Raw genomic sequence first — 14,201 nt, forward strand, 5'->3', positions numbered from 1 at the left:
TGCACCTTGCCTTTTTGTACCTCCTGGGTTTCCGTAGAGATCCCCCTCTCCCTGCCTCCTCCTCACAGTACTTTTTTTGTACCTCCTGAGATTCCGTAGCCCCCCGCCTCCTCCTCACAGTGCCTTTTTGTACCTCCTGAGTTTCTGTAGACCCCGCCTTCTCCTCACAGTGCCTTTTTGTACCTCCTGGGTTTCCGTAGTGACCTACCCTCCCCTTCCTGCCTCCTCCTCACAGTGCCTTTTTGTACCTCCTGAGATTCCGTAGCCCCCTGCCTCCTCCTCACAGTGCCCTTTTGTACCTCCTGAGTTTCTGTAGACCCCGCCTTCTCCTCACAGTGCCTTTTTGTACCTCCTGAGTTTCCGTAGCCCCCCGCCTCCTTCTCACAGTGACTTTTTGTACCTCCTGAGTTTCCATACCCCCCCGCCTCCTCCTGTCAGTGCCTTTTTATACCTCCTGAATTTCCGTAGCCCCCCAGCCTCCTCCTCACAGTGCCTTTTTGTACCTCCTGAGTTTCTACTGCCGCGCTATTTTATTGTTTTCCTTGGCAATGGAGCTGTTTATGTTGTAGCATTTAATGCATATTGTTTGCTGTTAATACTTTGACGTTACCTAGTTGTTTAGTGTTGTTTTGACCGTTAATATAAGTTTTGTAGACATTTTTCATTTAACTCTACAGCAGGCAGACCTGTACCATGTGATCAACGTAGCGCCGCAGAGTTTAGCGCCCATTTCTTCGTGTAAACTCTGTTATTGTGCATGTTTAGGAGTGGATGTGCAGAGGGGACCAGAAGGCAGCTCATGTGTGTTGTGTTTGTCTTCTGCGGGTATGTGTTTTCCTTGTTAAATATTATAATTTCGTTGTCTCTGTTTAGTAAGGCAACCCCCATGCACCTTTTACTTTGCCCACGGGGGGGCACTGTTTTTGCTTTTGTGTATTTCTCATGGTGAAATGCCCTGTGACGACCTGGTGGCTTGTCCAGGGTGTCTCCCCGCCTGCTGCCCAGTGACTGCTGGGATAGGCTCCAGCATCCCCACCACCCTGAGAGCAGGATAAGTGGTGCAGATAATGGATGGATGGATATTTATTTTTCATGTACCATGTTTTCATGGTTCAATTTAAGTTTTGAAGAGGAACGAGTTGTTGTGAGAATGAATGTGAGAATGAAACCTGACAGTGCCGTTTTGCATTGCTGGGGTTAGGGTTAGGGTTAGGATGGATGTGCAGAGGGGACCAGAAGGCACCTCATGTGTGTTGTGTTTGTCTTCTGCAGGAGCAAATACGTGCTGGGAAACAACCCCTTGCATAGTCACTTTTCATGCCCAATCCACATCTGTTACATAAGCAGGGGTGGACAGTAACGAAGTTCATTTACTAGAGTACTGTACTTAAGTACATTTTTCGAGTATCTGTACTTTACTTGAGTATTGATTTTTTTGAAAACTTATGACTTTTACTCCACTGCATTTGAATGACAAATATTGTACTTTTGAGTCCACTACATTTCTATGAAGGTTCTCGTTACCCGGCGCTCACAGTGGCAGAGACAGTATGGCTGTATGTCGCCAAGCCGCTGTGTCGCTGCTGCTGGCTGCAGCCAGCTTGTGGGCCCTGCTAACATAGTTTTGAGGACGTGGGCTACAAACTCATTGACAGGAGATGTATCAGTTTTTAAAAAAAATGTATATACTAATAAATACTATAAATATATATTCTATTTTATTTTCATTTATGTTATATTTACATTGTCTTGGTTCTACTCATGTGGAGTTGTGTGTTTGTATTTTCTTAAAGGCAGGCCTGTTACTATAGCGTCCAATATATGCATGAACCCACAAATCAGGTGCCTTCCCACTGAAAAATATGTTTTGGAAGGAATTTATTTTCCTATCAATAGCGCGATCTTGGCGGCACGGTGGCACAGGGGTTAGTGCGGTCGCCTCAAAGCAAGAAAGTCCTGGGATCGAGCCCCGGGGTAGTCCAACCTTGGAGGTCGTCCCGGGTCGTCCTCTGTGTGGAGTTTGCACGTTCTCCCCGTGTCTGTGTGGGTTTCCTCTGGGGGCTCTGGTTTCCTCCCACAGTCCAAAGACATGTAGGTCAGGTGAATCGGCCATATTACATTGTCCCTAAGTGTGTGTGGATGTGGGTGTGGGTGTGGATGTGGATGTGGGTGTGGGTGTGTCGGCCCTGTGATGGTCTGGCGGCCTGTCCAGGGTGTCTCCCCGCCTGCTGTCCAGTGACTGCATCCCTGTGACCCTGAGAGCAGGATAAGCGGTTTGGATAATGGACGGATGGATGGATGGATGGATGGATAGTGTGATCTTGCTTCAAACACAACCGTTTTACCATGCAGCCCAAAGCGCGTAGACAACGCTGCCGCAAGTGATTTTTATGTGAACGGTTTAATTTTAGCTGATGCACTCATAAGAAAAAGAAGTCTTGCTCATAGTCATTCACATAGGCTGTGTACTGTTCATGAGGAATTTTAACTAGCATCATTGACAACTGCTTACATTTGCCATTCACTTGATTAAACCTCACCACTCATCCCAAAAATCTCGGAGATCTGCCTGCATGCATCTTTTTTAAATTGTTAACGTGCCTGTAAATGGACAGGGATGCGTCGTACAGGACAGGAAAGTCAGCAACGGCTGCAATCAGTTTCTCCTCCATGTCAGCTATTGGAACTAAAATGCTACTATAGGAACTAAAGTTTAAGAAAACGTTTCACAGGGAAAGAATGTAAGAGGCCTGCCTGCCTCTGCTGCCCATGAAAGGCTTTGTAGTGCAGCTGGATTGATCTTCAGCCCAAGAGGGGGAAGAATTAATTCACGCAAGTTTGAAAACCAGCTTCGACTGAAATAGCATAAGAACTTCTTAGGGTTTGACTAGCATGATGGAAATGATAAAAATGAGTTGGTCAGGAGCCTTGGTTGTCAATAAGTCATTTAGAAAAACATTTATTTAGAAAAGCAAGACAAAAACAGACTTTGCGCGCAAAGGGACAGTTTACAAAGAGTAACCCGGCACGGAAGAACAGCCAGAAGAGAGTGGTCAAGAGGAGAGGGACGCGTTGGCCCTGCTAAGCATTTTTATAGGCTATTCAACAAAGGGCATAGGTGTGAGAATGTGAAAATGGTCTTGGGGCTTCAGCGCAATCTGAATCTGAATGGCTAGGTGTAATCTCCGGATCTTCCGGGCGCAATCTGGCCAGGGATAGATAAGACAAAAGACTTTTTTGTGTTCGAAGGGGGTTATGTTAAGACAAAGGCCTTTGCTCTGTTCAAGTGGAGTCTATAGATGACTAAATTTTTCCATCACACTAGTTTGACCAGACTGAGAACTGTCAGCCCAGTATCACATCAGAGCTGTAATACACCCGCAGGTCCAACGTGTCCGTGTCACGGTTTGCTTCGCTCAGGCATGAAAATTACACGTGTATGAAGGTGCAGTGCCAGCAGGGGGCGATGATTAAAAGGTGAAGGCAGGTTAGGGTTAGAGTTAGGGTTAGGGTTAAGGGAAGGATTTTGGAAAATGCTGTATGCTTCTTTTCCTTCGTAGGGAGTTGCTGGCTTTGAGTAAAGCATCGCCCCCTGCTGGCACTGCACCTTCATACACACGTGTACTTTTCACACCTGAGCGAGGCAAGCCGTGACACTGAGACGTTGGACCGGCGGGTGTATCACACGTTCTGGCATGATACTGGGCTGGCTGAATTGTCTCACTTATCACCACCAGAGACCTGTGAGATGGACGGTATAGTAGAAGTACAGTAGAAGTCAGCCACAACAACTTCTCTGCATTGTTGGCAGAAGTGCACTTCTTTTGGACTTTAAAATTGGGTGGATGTTACCTCAAAATTAACCAATACGTCATCGTCTGAAAGTTTTGCTTGGTTGTGAATTAATATAATCTTTATTGAGTTTGTTCTCTCGCATATAGCAGTGTTGCTGTTGGGCAGTTATAAAGCTAAAGGTGTGTAACTGGGGTTTTAAGGTAGGTTGGTTGTTTTATTGAATTGTTTTATTGTTGTGTTACATAACAATGGGAACAATGGCTGTCCTTTTGTTGACTCAGTTGTGTTTCTATAGGCATTTCTGTAGGCTTTGTGGCATATCCTACCAGCTTTTTGTGCTACAGGTTCTACAAGCAGGTTGGTGGTTCAACAGGTTGTTTCAGAGTCATCAGGTTCTGTAAATGCACTGTGGCAACAACACAACAATGCACTGACATTAAAAAGAAAATGTACTTTTGCATACTGAAGTATTTTTAAAAGCATAAAAATTTGACTGAGCAACTTTCACTTCTATTGGAGTAATATTTGACCAGGGGTATCTGTACTTTGACTCAAGTCATGGAGTTGTGTACTTTGTCCACCTCTGCTGGAAGTACGTAAACCACGCCAAGCTGAGGTTTTGTGCATTTCTACATGTGAGTCTGTGAAGTTGTTGTGTGTGTGTGTGTTGTGTGTGTGTGTGTGTGTGTGTGTGTGTGTGTGTGTGTGTGTGTGTGTGTGTGTGTGTGTGTACTGGGGCATCTTGAACAAAATGAAGCCATACTCTGCTAAAGACACCATTGCTTAGGGCAAACGTTGCATCATTTACACTTAGACTAGCCAAAGTATTTAAAGCATTTGTGTGTGTGAGAATAGTAAAGTTGAAGCTAGTTCAAATGTTGCTTTGCTTTAGTTTAGTAAAACGTCAACCCACCTGAACAGGTGGTTCGTGCCACCAGAGAATCAAAAAAGGGTCATGATACAATATGAGGGCCGCCATCAGGAAGAAACAAAGGGTCACCCCGTTAACCAGGGATTCCTCCTCTGCTGTCGATCTCATACTGGGCTTCATATCTGAAAAACAATGTTTTACCAGTAAAATTAGATTTTGATATGAAATTGAAGAGAAACCCTCCGTCTTCATACTTCAGCATGTATTTGTTCCATCACCACCTGTAACGTTGTTCCATTGCTGTTGTGCTGACTCGTGCTTGTTGACTCAGTCTGCTGCTTGCTTACATAAGTCCTGCACATGTCAGTGCCGGCTCACACAAGTCAAGAAAGATGCTCCTATTTATTTCGATTTCAACTACAACTGGAATAGGCTGGGTGCATTAATGTCGCACTGCGGAACTTTCGGTCTGTGTGTCTGTTTGCATAAGAACTTCCGGTACAACCGGATGCTTACGTCCTGCTGAATCGTTACTTAGCTGCTAACTTATCCGTCTGAAATCTTAATTTCGTCTGAAAAATCAATGAATCAAACAGGGCAAAAAGGGGCGTTCAAGTATCAACGCTGTGAATCAGGCTCCACTGAGCACTGTTGTGTGCCACAGTGTGCGAATTCAGTGCGCTGTAATTCTCTTTTACGTTTCCACTCATTCCCTAGTAACTGTGAGGAAAGAGCTAAGCGGCTAGCGAAGATTCGGAGGGATGCATTTACTGTCACCAAGAGTACAAGAGTGTGTAGTCGGCATTTTGAACCTTGTGATTTCGCTGCGCCAGCTACAGGTGTGTTAAGGAGGCTCAAGAAAGGAGCTGTCCCCACACTCTTTGCATGGAAAGAGTGCAATTATGTTTGAAGGATCACACCTTGACACAGTATCAGCATCAATGCAACGTTCATTTTACTCTCCATTTCCAAAACCCTTACAGCAGACTCAACCAATCAATTCAAAAATAACCATAAAGGCATCACATACCGGTTGCAGCACAATAGAACAGTGCTAACCCAAATGCAGCACTGATGACCCAGTGTGCAGACATAACATCCCCCCCCCCCCCCGGAAAGGTTTCAAACATGAAAAGTTGACACGAAGTCCTCTAGGTGGCTAGGGTGTGAATGTGTGCGAACAGGTCACGGGGAGGCATGAGGCTGAGGCTGAGCAGGCTGAGGTGAGGAGACAGAAGGCAGGGGCAGTTGAGGCCCAGGAATGTCTGGGGCCTGTGCAGGGGCTGCCTGAGGCCCCAGGGCGTCCTGCCATGCTGAGGGTATGGTTTGGGGTGTGTCACCAGCTGTGTGTGGCAGAGCTGGCACCTTCCGGAGGTCGCTGGAGTGCCGCCGAGTGCCGTCCTTGAGGAGATAGGTGGCTGGGCCCAGCTGACGGGTGATTTGGAGAGGAGAGGACCGGTATGAGACCATTTTATTGTCCTGGTGGGGCCTACGGACCCTGACCCAGTCTGAGGCATTGATGTCTGGCACCCTGGCTCGTTTTGACTGGTCAAATCTTTGCTTCATCCGCCCCTGCTGACAGGTGACTGAGGCTGTGACCCTAGAGGGAGGTGCCTGGGGTGTTGAGGGGTGGAGCCTGTCGAGAGGCATGTTTAGCTCCCGGCCCAGCATGAGAGAGGCTGGGGAGACGCCCGTGGTTGAGTGCCGTGTGGCCCTGTAGTGCTCCAGAGTGTGACGGATGGCATGTGTGAAGGAGCACCCTTGGGCCAGGTGTGCTCTGAGGCCGTTTTTCAGTGACTGGTGAAAGCATTCAATGCCGCCGTTGGCCTGGGGGTGATAATACTCAGTGTGTATGTGACAGATGCCCTTGCTTTCAAGGGAAGCATTGAGCTCTGCAGAGACCAGTTGAACTAGTGAAAAGAGAATGTTAGGGGATGTGTGGATGTGTGGATGATGGTGAGGGGAAAGTGATGAAATTATGATATTAATGGAAACATGGAGTAAAGACAACAAAATCACTCACTGTCCCCCAGACTATAAAGAAATAATTGTATCGTCACAAAAACTCAGCACAGTACAGCAGGGTAGAAACGCAGGAGGGTTGTTAATGTGGTACAAATCAAAATTAGACAGACATATCAGTGTCATGAAAAAAGGAAAATATCATATCTGGCTAAAAATTAGAAAAGAAATCTTCAACTCAAAAAGATCTCTTCCTCTGTGCATTGTATATATCCCCCCTTATGAATCTCCCTATTACACTGAAGATACATTTACACTGTTAGAGACAGAAACAAGCCATTTCCCATAAAGATGGAACCCCCCTCAGGCCCATCGTCAGCAGCATAAACTCGGTCACGTACAACATTGCCAAACATATAGCCAACATCTTGACCCCTTTAGTGGGCGAAACACCTCACCATATCCAAAACTCCATTGACTTCGTGGACAAGGTCCAAGGTGTAAAACTGGAACCAGATGAAACCATGGTACCCTACGACGTGACCTCATTATTCACCTGCATCCCAACCATGGAGGCTTCGGAAACTGTGAGGCTGTAGAGCCGAAGGAACGAATTCTATCCCCAATACGTGTCCACCACAAGGCAACGTTTGCTACGGGACGACACCCTCCACGATAGGACCAACCTCAGCCCAGACCAGATTTGCCAACTACTGGACCTTTGCCTGAACACTACATATTTCCAATTCAAGGGCCAGTTTTACAGACAGAAATACGGCTGTGCAATGGGCTCACCAGTATCTCCCATTGTGGCCAACTTATATATGGAAGAGGTAGAACACAGGGCCTTGAACTCCTTCAGAGGAACACCTCTGAGCCACTGGTTCAGATATGTGGACGACACATGGATCAAAATCCAAACACAAGAGTTGCAAGCGTTTACCAAACACATCAACTCAGTGGACAAGAACATTAAGTTCACAAGGGAAGATGTAAAGAACAACAGTTTGTCCTTCTTGGACTGTGATGTCCACATTGGGGAAGACAGGAGCCTCCACATTGGGGTTTACAGGAAACCAACACACGCAGACCAATATCTACTTTTCGACTCACACCACCCTCTGGAACACAAACTGAGCGTCATCAGAACTCTGCAACACAGAGCTGATAATGTGCCCAGCAGCACTCAGGCCCAACGAGAAGAACACAAACACCTGAGGGGAGCTTTAAAAACCTGCGGCTACCCCAGTTGGACCTTTCTGAAAACTGCAACACGTTCCAAAAAGACCAACCAGGTGAGTGATGAGGAGAAAAGGAACAGAAGGAAGAGCACAGTCATCCCGTATGTTTCTGGGGTCTCCGAGAAACTCGGGAGAATTTCCAACAAACACCGCATCCCGGTATACTTCAAACCCAGCAACACACTCCAACAAAGACTGGTTCATCCCAAAGACCGTGTACCACACACCCGGAAAAGCAGTCTGGTGTATGCTGTACAATGCGATGAGGATTGTACTGACCTATACATAGGAGAAACCAAACAACCACTACACAACCGGATGGCTCAACACAGAAGGCCACACTCCTCGGGACAAGACTCAGCAGTCTATCTACACCTAAAGGAGAAGACACACTCCTTCCAGGACAGCAACGTACACATTTTGGACAGAGAAGATAGATGGTTTGAAAGAGGGGTGAAGGAAGCCATCTATGTGAAACTGGAAAAACCATCCCTCAACAGAGGAGGAGGTCTGCGACACCACCTATCTCCCACTTACAATGCTGTCCTTTCATCTCTACCCAGGAGACTCAAGAAGCCTAGCCTCCAAGAACAACAGTCGCTCACTAACGGCTCCAACCACTCTCATGGCCGCTGAATAATGAAGTCGAGACTAACACCCCCAACCACCGTCGCTGCTAAACATCGGATCACAAGGAGCCATGGACATCTATAGCTCTGACAACGACTCCTAGAGGATAAATACTGAGTCTCATCAGCAGCCAGTCAGACTAGCTTGGTCTAGTCAGAAAGGCAGGAACTGAGGAAGCCTCTTGGATGAGAGGCGAAACGTCTTCATGGATATATACCAAGTCCAGTTGCACTTGATTCCCCTCCTTTGGATGTATATGTGTTGTGTATTCGTGCACTCTTATTGTCCTTTATGTGAAAATGCTTTGCAATACAAATGTATATTTGTCATGCTAATAAAAGCACATTTGAATTTGAATTTGGAATGTGATGGAGGTTACTTTTGAGCAAATAGGTACAACATGAATTGAATTGTTGAATTTGTATGCAGCAACTGATGAGAGGGAGAGGAGGGTTTTTGTGGAATTGGGAGGGATGAGAGGGAGAGGAGGGTTTTTGTGGAATTGGGAGGGATGAGAGGGAGAGGAGGGTTTTTGTGGAATTGGGAGGGATGAGAGGGAGAGGAGGGTTTTTGTGGAATTGGGAGGGATGAGAGGGAGAGCAGGGTTTTTGTGGAATTGGGAGGGATGAGAGGGAGAGCAGGGTTTTTGTGGAATTGGGAGGGATGAGAGGGAGAGCAGGGTTTTTGTGGAATTGGGAGGGATGAGAGGGAGAGCAGGGTTTTTGTGGAATTGGGAGGGATGAGAGGGAGAGGAGGGTTTTTATGGAATTGGGAGGGATGAGAGGGAGAGGAGGGTTTTTGTGGAATCGGGAGGGATGAGAGGGAGAGCAGGGTTTTTGTGGAATTGGGAGGGATGAGAGGGAGAGGAGGGTTTTTGTGGAATTGGGAGGGATGAGAGGGAGAGGAGGGTTTTTGTGGAATTGGGAGGGATGAGAGGGAGAGCAGGGTTTTTGTGGAATTGGGAGGGATGAGAGGGAGAGCAGGGTTTTTGTGGAATTGGGAGGGATGAGAGGGAGAGCAGGGTTTTTGTGGAATTGGGAGGGATGAGAGGGAGAGGAGGGTTTTTATGGAATTGGGAGGGATGAGAGGGAGAGGAGGGTTTTTGTGGAATCGGGAGGGATGAGAGGGAGAGCAGGGTTTTTGTGGAATTGGGAGGGATGAGAGGGAGAGGAGGGTTTTTATGGAATTGGGAGGGATGAGAGGGAGAGCAGGGTTTTTGTGGAATTGGGAGGGATGAGAGGGAGAGGAGGGTTTTTATGGAATTGGGAGGGATGAGAGGGAGAGCAGGGTTTTTGTGGAATCGGGAGGGATGAGAGGGAGAGCAGGGTTTTTGTGGAATTGGGAGGGATGAGAGGGAGAGGAGGGTTTTTGTGGAATTGGGAGGGATGAGAGGGAGAGGAGGGTTTTGTGGAATTGGGAGGGATGAGAGGGAGAGGAGGGTTTTTGTGGAATTGGGAGGGATGAGAGGGAGAGGAGGGTTTTTGTGGAATTGGGAGGGATGAGAGGGAGAGCAGGGTTTTTGTGGAATTGGGAGGGATGAGAGGGAGAGGAGGGTTTTTATGGAATTGGGAGGGATGGTTGTGGGAACTGTATGGTGGTGGGTGACTTTAATGTATGGTGTGGAAGCTTGGACGCAACTGTGAGTGTGAGATTTAAGAGCGACTCATCGAGAGGTGTGTTGAAAGAAGTGATGGGAGTAAAAGGGCTGATAGACGTGTGGAGAGAGAGGAATCCGGCGTGGGGGGGCTTTTTCCAGGTGACAATCAATGAGGGGGGTGTTAAAACAGAGCAGGACAGATTTAGTCCTGAGCATGAAGGGCATGGTAGATAAGATAGGGGAATACTTAGTGGTCACTTGATGTTAGGTTTTAGCATAGCCCAAAGTGTAGAGAGGAGGGGGGGGTGTCTGAATGGTGAGTTGCTGAAAGATGAGATATATAAGAAGATAGTGACAGAGTGTATAATGAGAAGAAAGGATGAGAGTATGTATGAGGAGAGAATTGGGAGGTGGTGGGGGTGTGAAAGAACAGTTAAAGATATTGAGTATAGATTATAGCAGAGGCAGAAGTAAGAGAGAGAGAAAAAGAGAGAGGAGGCTAAAGGGAGAGTTAACTAGAGAGAGCAGACAGGGAGGGAGGTTATGATTTAGGGGAATATATTAGAATAAAAGATGAGCTGAAGGAGAGAACAAAAGAGGTGTATGGGAGCAATAGTTATAAGCAGGGCTAGATGTGTAGTTGAAGGAGAGAAATGTACAAGGTATGTTTTTAGGGTAGAAAAGACGAAACAAACAAAGAATTATCTAGAAAAGGTGGAAGGAAAGGATGGTGGGGAGATTACAGACTTTGTAGGGATAGCTGAAAGAGTAGAAGATTATTATAGGGATTTATTTAGGAAAGAACAGATTGATGAAGACAGCATAGGACCAGTGTTAGATAAGGTGAAGGTCAGTGTGAGTGAGGATGCTAGAGAGATGTGTGAGGGAGACATAGCGACAGGGGAAATAGAGGCAGCAATAGCAGGGTGAGGTAGGAACAAGAGTCCTGGGATAGATGGTTTAACTAATGCATTTTACAGAGTTTAGAGAAGAGTTGGTGTCAGTGTTACACAGATTATTTAGGTGGACAGGAGAAAAGAACGAGATGCCAGGTCGTATGTCAACAGGGTTAGTCAGCTAAACACAGGCAATACGGGGTCTTGCGTATTTGATCGGTGTCGACCAGCACTTCCTTTGCATGCTATAGATGATGCTTAAGTCATTTGACTCGCCGCCATACCTTGGTGTGAATTCCTTGACTTCGTCCACACGCAGAGAATGACTCATAACTTAAAGGAGGACTTGTCAGTGGAAAAGATAAATGCACACATTTGCTGTACCCACACAGTAAAGATACCGACAACTGCAACCTGTCCATTACCAGGGCATAATGCGTGACTGTGAAGCCTACCTTACACCAGGAGGATGGTAGTCCTTGAAGGTTGTGTTACAGAGAATTGCTGAGTGCTGATGTTGTGTCTCTTGCCTGTGAGCGAATTTCAGTCGTGATTTCAACTGGGAGGATTTCCCAGCAAACCTACAGCACAGCATGCCACACCTGCACTACGCCTGGAACTGGCGGGCGGCTCAAAACCGCCTGCGTGACTCTCGTCTTGCATGTCACATGTACAGACAGTCAGGAAATCTATTTCCTTGTGTTTGAACGTACCTCAAGTCGTGCTGCACACTTGTAGTTTTTATGAACTCATTTCTACACATCCAGCAAATGGAGCCCTTGCTGTAAAGTCAGCTCTGTCATGCTTTGTTTTGTTGTTTTGAGTGAGAGAGGCACCAGGGGTGGTCAGACTGGTAAATCCGGTCTAGTGAGGAACCAGCATGACACCCGTCTGACACCCACATGAGTAAACACAGCATTTGGTGAAAGTCATCTTTCACTGAAAATGTTTTTTTTGTAATAAAGAAGTTGGACTCGGACTGAAGACAGGTTCCTCCTAAAACAGACCAGCGTGCCCCCTCAGACCATCCATCTTTTTAGTCCGAGGAGGACAGCAGGAGGGCAGACTTAATCCTGGACTGGATGAATAGAATCACACACTGTAAACCACACAAGTTACTTGGTAAGTTACAAAGTCAAGTATATTGTAAATGTCAAATATTTTAACACTGCTGAAAGTACACATGCATGCAGTATCACTGAGCGTGTTAAACAGTTGCATGTCAAACTTGAAGTTTTGCTAGCTTGAGTTTAACTTTGTTGTAACAGCACTAATTTGTTGACATGTACAAAGGTACAAAACTGTACAACATAACTTGGTGTGACGTTAATCACAAAATTAGCATGTTTTATCTCAAATCTGTGTGAATAAAACTGGCTGTGAAAACAAGTTTCCTGCGGGACAATAAAGACTATCTATCTATCTATCTATCTATCTATCTATCTATCTATCTATCTATCTATCTATCTATCTATCTATCTATCTATCTATCTATCTATCTATCTATCTATCTGTCTATCTGTCTGTCTGTCTGTCTGTCTAGTATCTGTCTTTCTATCTATCTATCTATCTATCTATCTATCTATCTATCTGTCTATCTGTCTGTCTGTCTGTCTGTCTATCTAGTATCTGTCTTTCTATCTATCTATCTATCTATCTATCTATCTATCTATCTATCTATCTATCTATCTAATCTGTCTGTCTGTCTGTCTGCCTGCCTAGTATCTGTCTGTCTGCCTGCCTGCCTAGTATCTATCTATCTATCTATCTATCTATCTATCTATATATCTATCTATCTATCTATCTATCTATCTAGCTATCTAATCTGTCTGTCTGCCTGCCTAGTATCTGTCTGTCTGCCTGCCTGCCTAGTATCTATCTATCTATCTATCTATCTATCTATCTATCTATCTATCTATCTATCTATCTATCTATCTGTCTGTCTGTCTGTCTGTCTGTCTGTCTGTCTGTCTGTCTAGCGCTAGCTAGCTGTCTGTCTGTCTGTCTGTCTGTCTGTCTGTCTGTCTGTCTATCTATCTATCTATCTATCTGTCTGTCTGTCTGTCTGTCTGTCTGTCTGTCTGTCTCTGTCTGTCTGTCTGTCTGTCTGTCTGTCTGTCTGTCTGTCTGTCTAGCGCTAGCTAGCTGTCTGTCTGTCTGTCTGTCTGTCTATCTATCTATCTATCTATCTATCTATCTATCTATCTATCTATCTATCTATCTATCTATCTATCTATCTATCTATCTATCTGCCTGCCTGCCTGCCTGCCTGCCTAGTATCTATCTATCTATCTATCTATCTATCTATCTATCTATCTGTCTGTCTGTCTGTCTGTCTGTCTGTCTGTCTGTCTGTCTGTCTGTCTGTCTGTCTGTCTAGCGCTAGCTAGCTGTCTGTCTGTCTGTCTAGTATCTGTCTGTCTTTCTGTCTGTCTGTTCAGTCATTTCATATTTACCTAAAATGCACGGCAGTAGTTAAGTAGTCACTGAAAACCGAAGAATGTGTGTGTGTGTGTGTGTGTGTGTGTGTGTGTGTGTGTGTGTGTGTGTGTGTGTGTGTGTGTGTGTTTTCATGAGAGAGATGATACAGCATCAATATGATATTGATGCTGTGATTTGAGACTGGCTATCATCTGGGATTTAAGTTACTGTAATGTTGCGATACAGCTTTAATGTCGTAGTGTCCTTATGGTCTTAAAGGCTGCACAACATTTAAGTGGCACAACTTTCTGAACTTATTGAAGTGTTTAGGTGAGTGAGATGAACAATGAACGCCTCTGTCTGCCTAATGATTACTAATAATCATTTCTCCAAACGTTTTGTGTGTAAATAAATTTCTTATAGATACCCCCAAAATACTATGTCACACTATCGAGGTGTTCAGTCAAGAAACTGTGTAAATGCAGTCCATCTATCTGTTGCCAGATGACCACTGAAGGAGTTGTTCCGTGGCATATCTAATACTATCTACCAGCAGAGAGCGCCATAACATCACTACAGCGCTTTTACATATTTAACACTATCCACCAGCAGAGGGCGCAGTAACATCACTACAATGCTAATATGTATTTAATACTACCAGCAGAGAGCGCTATAACATCACTACAACGCTTTTACATATTTAACACTATCCACCAGCAGAGGACGCAGTAACATCACTACAATGCTAATATGTATTTAATACTATCTACCAGCAGAGAGCGCCGTAA

The sequence above is a fragment of the Lampris incognitus genome, chromosome 5 (assembly GCF_029633865.1).
Source record: "Lampris incognitus isolate fLamInc1 chromosome 5, fLamInc1.hap2, whole genome shotgun sequence".
NCBI lineage: Eukaryota > Metazoa > Chordata > Actinopteri > Lampriformes > Lampridae > Lampris > Lampris incognitus.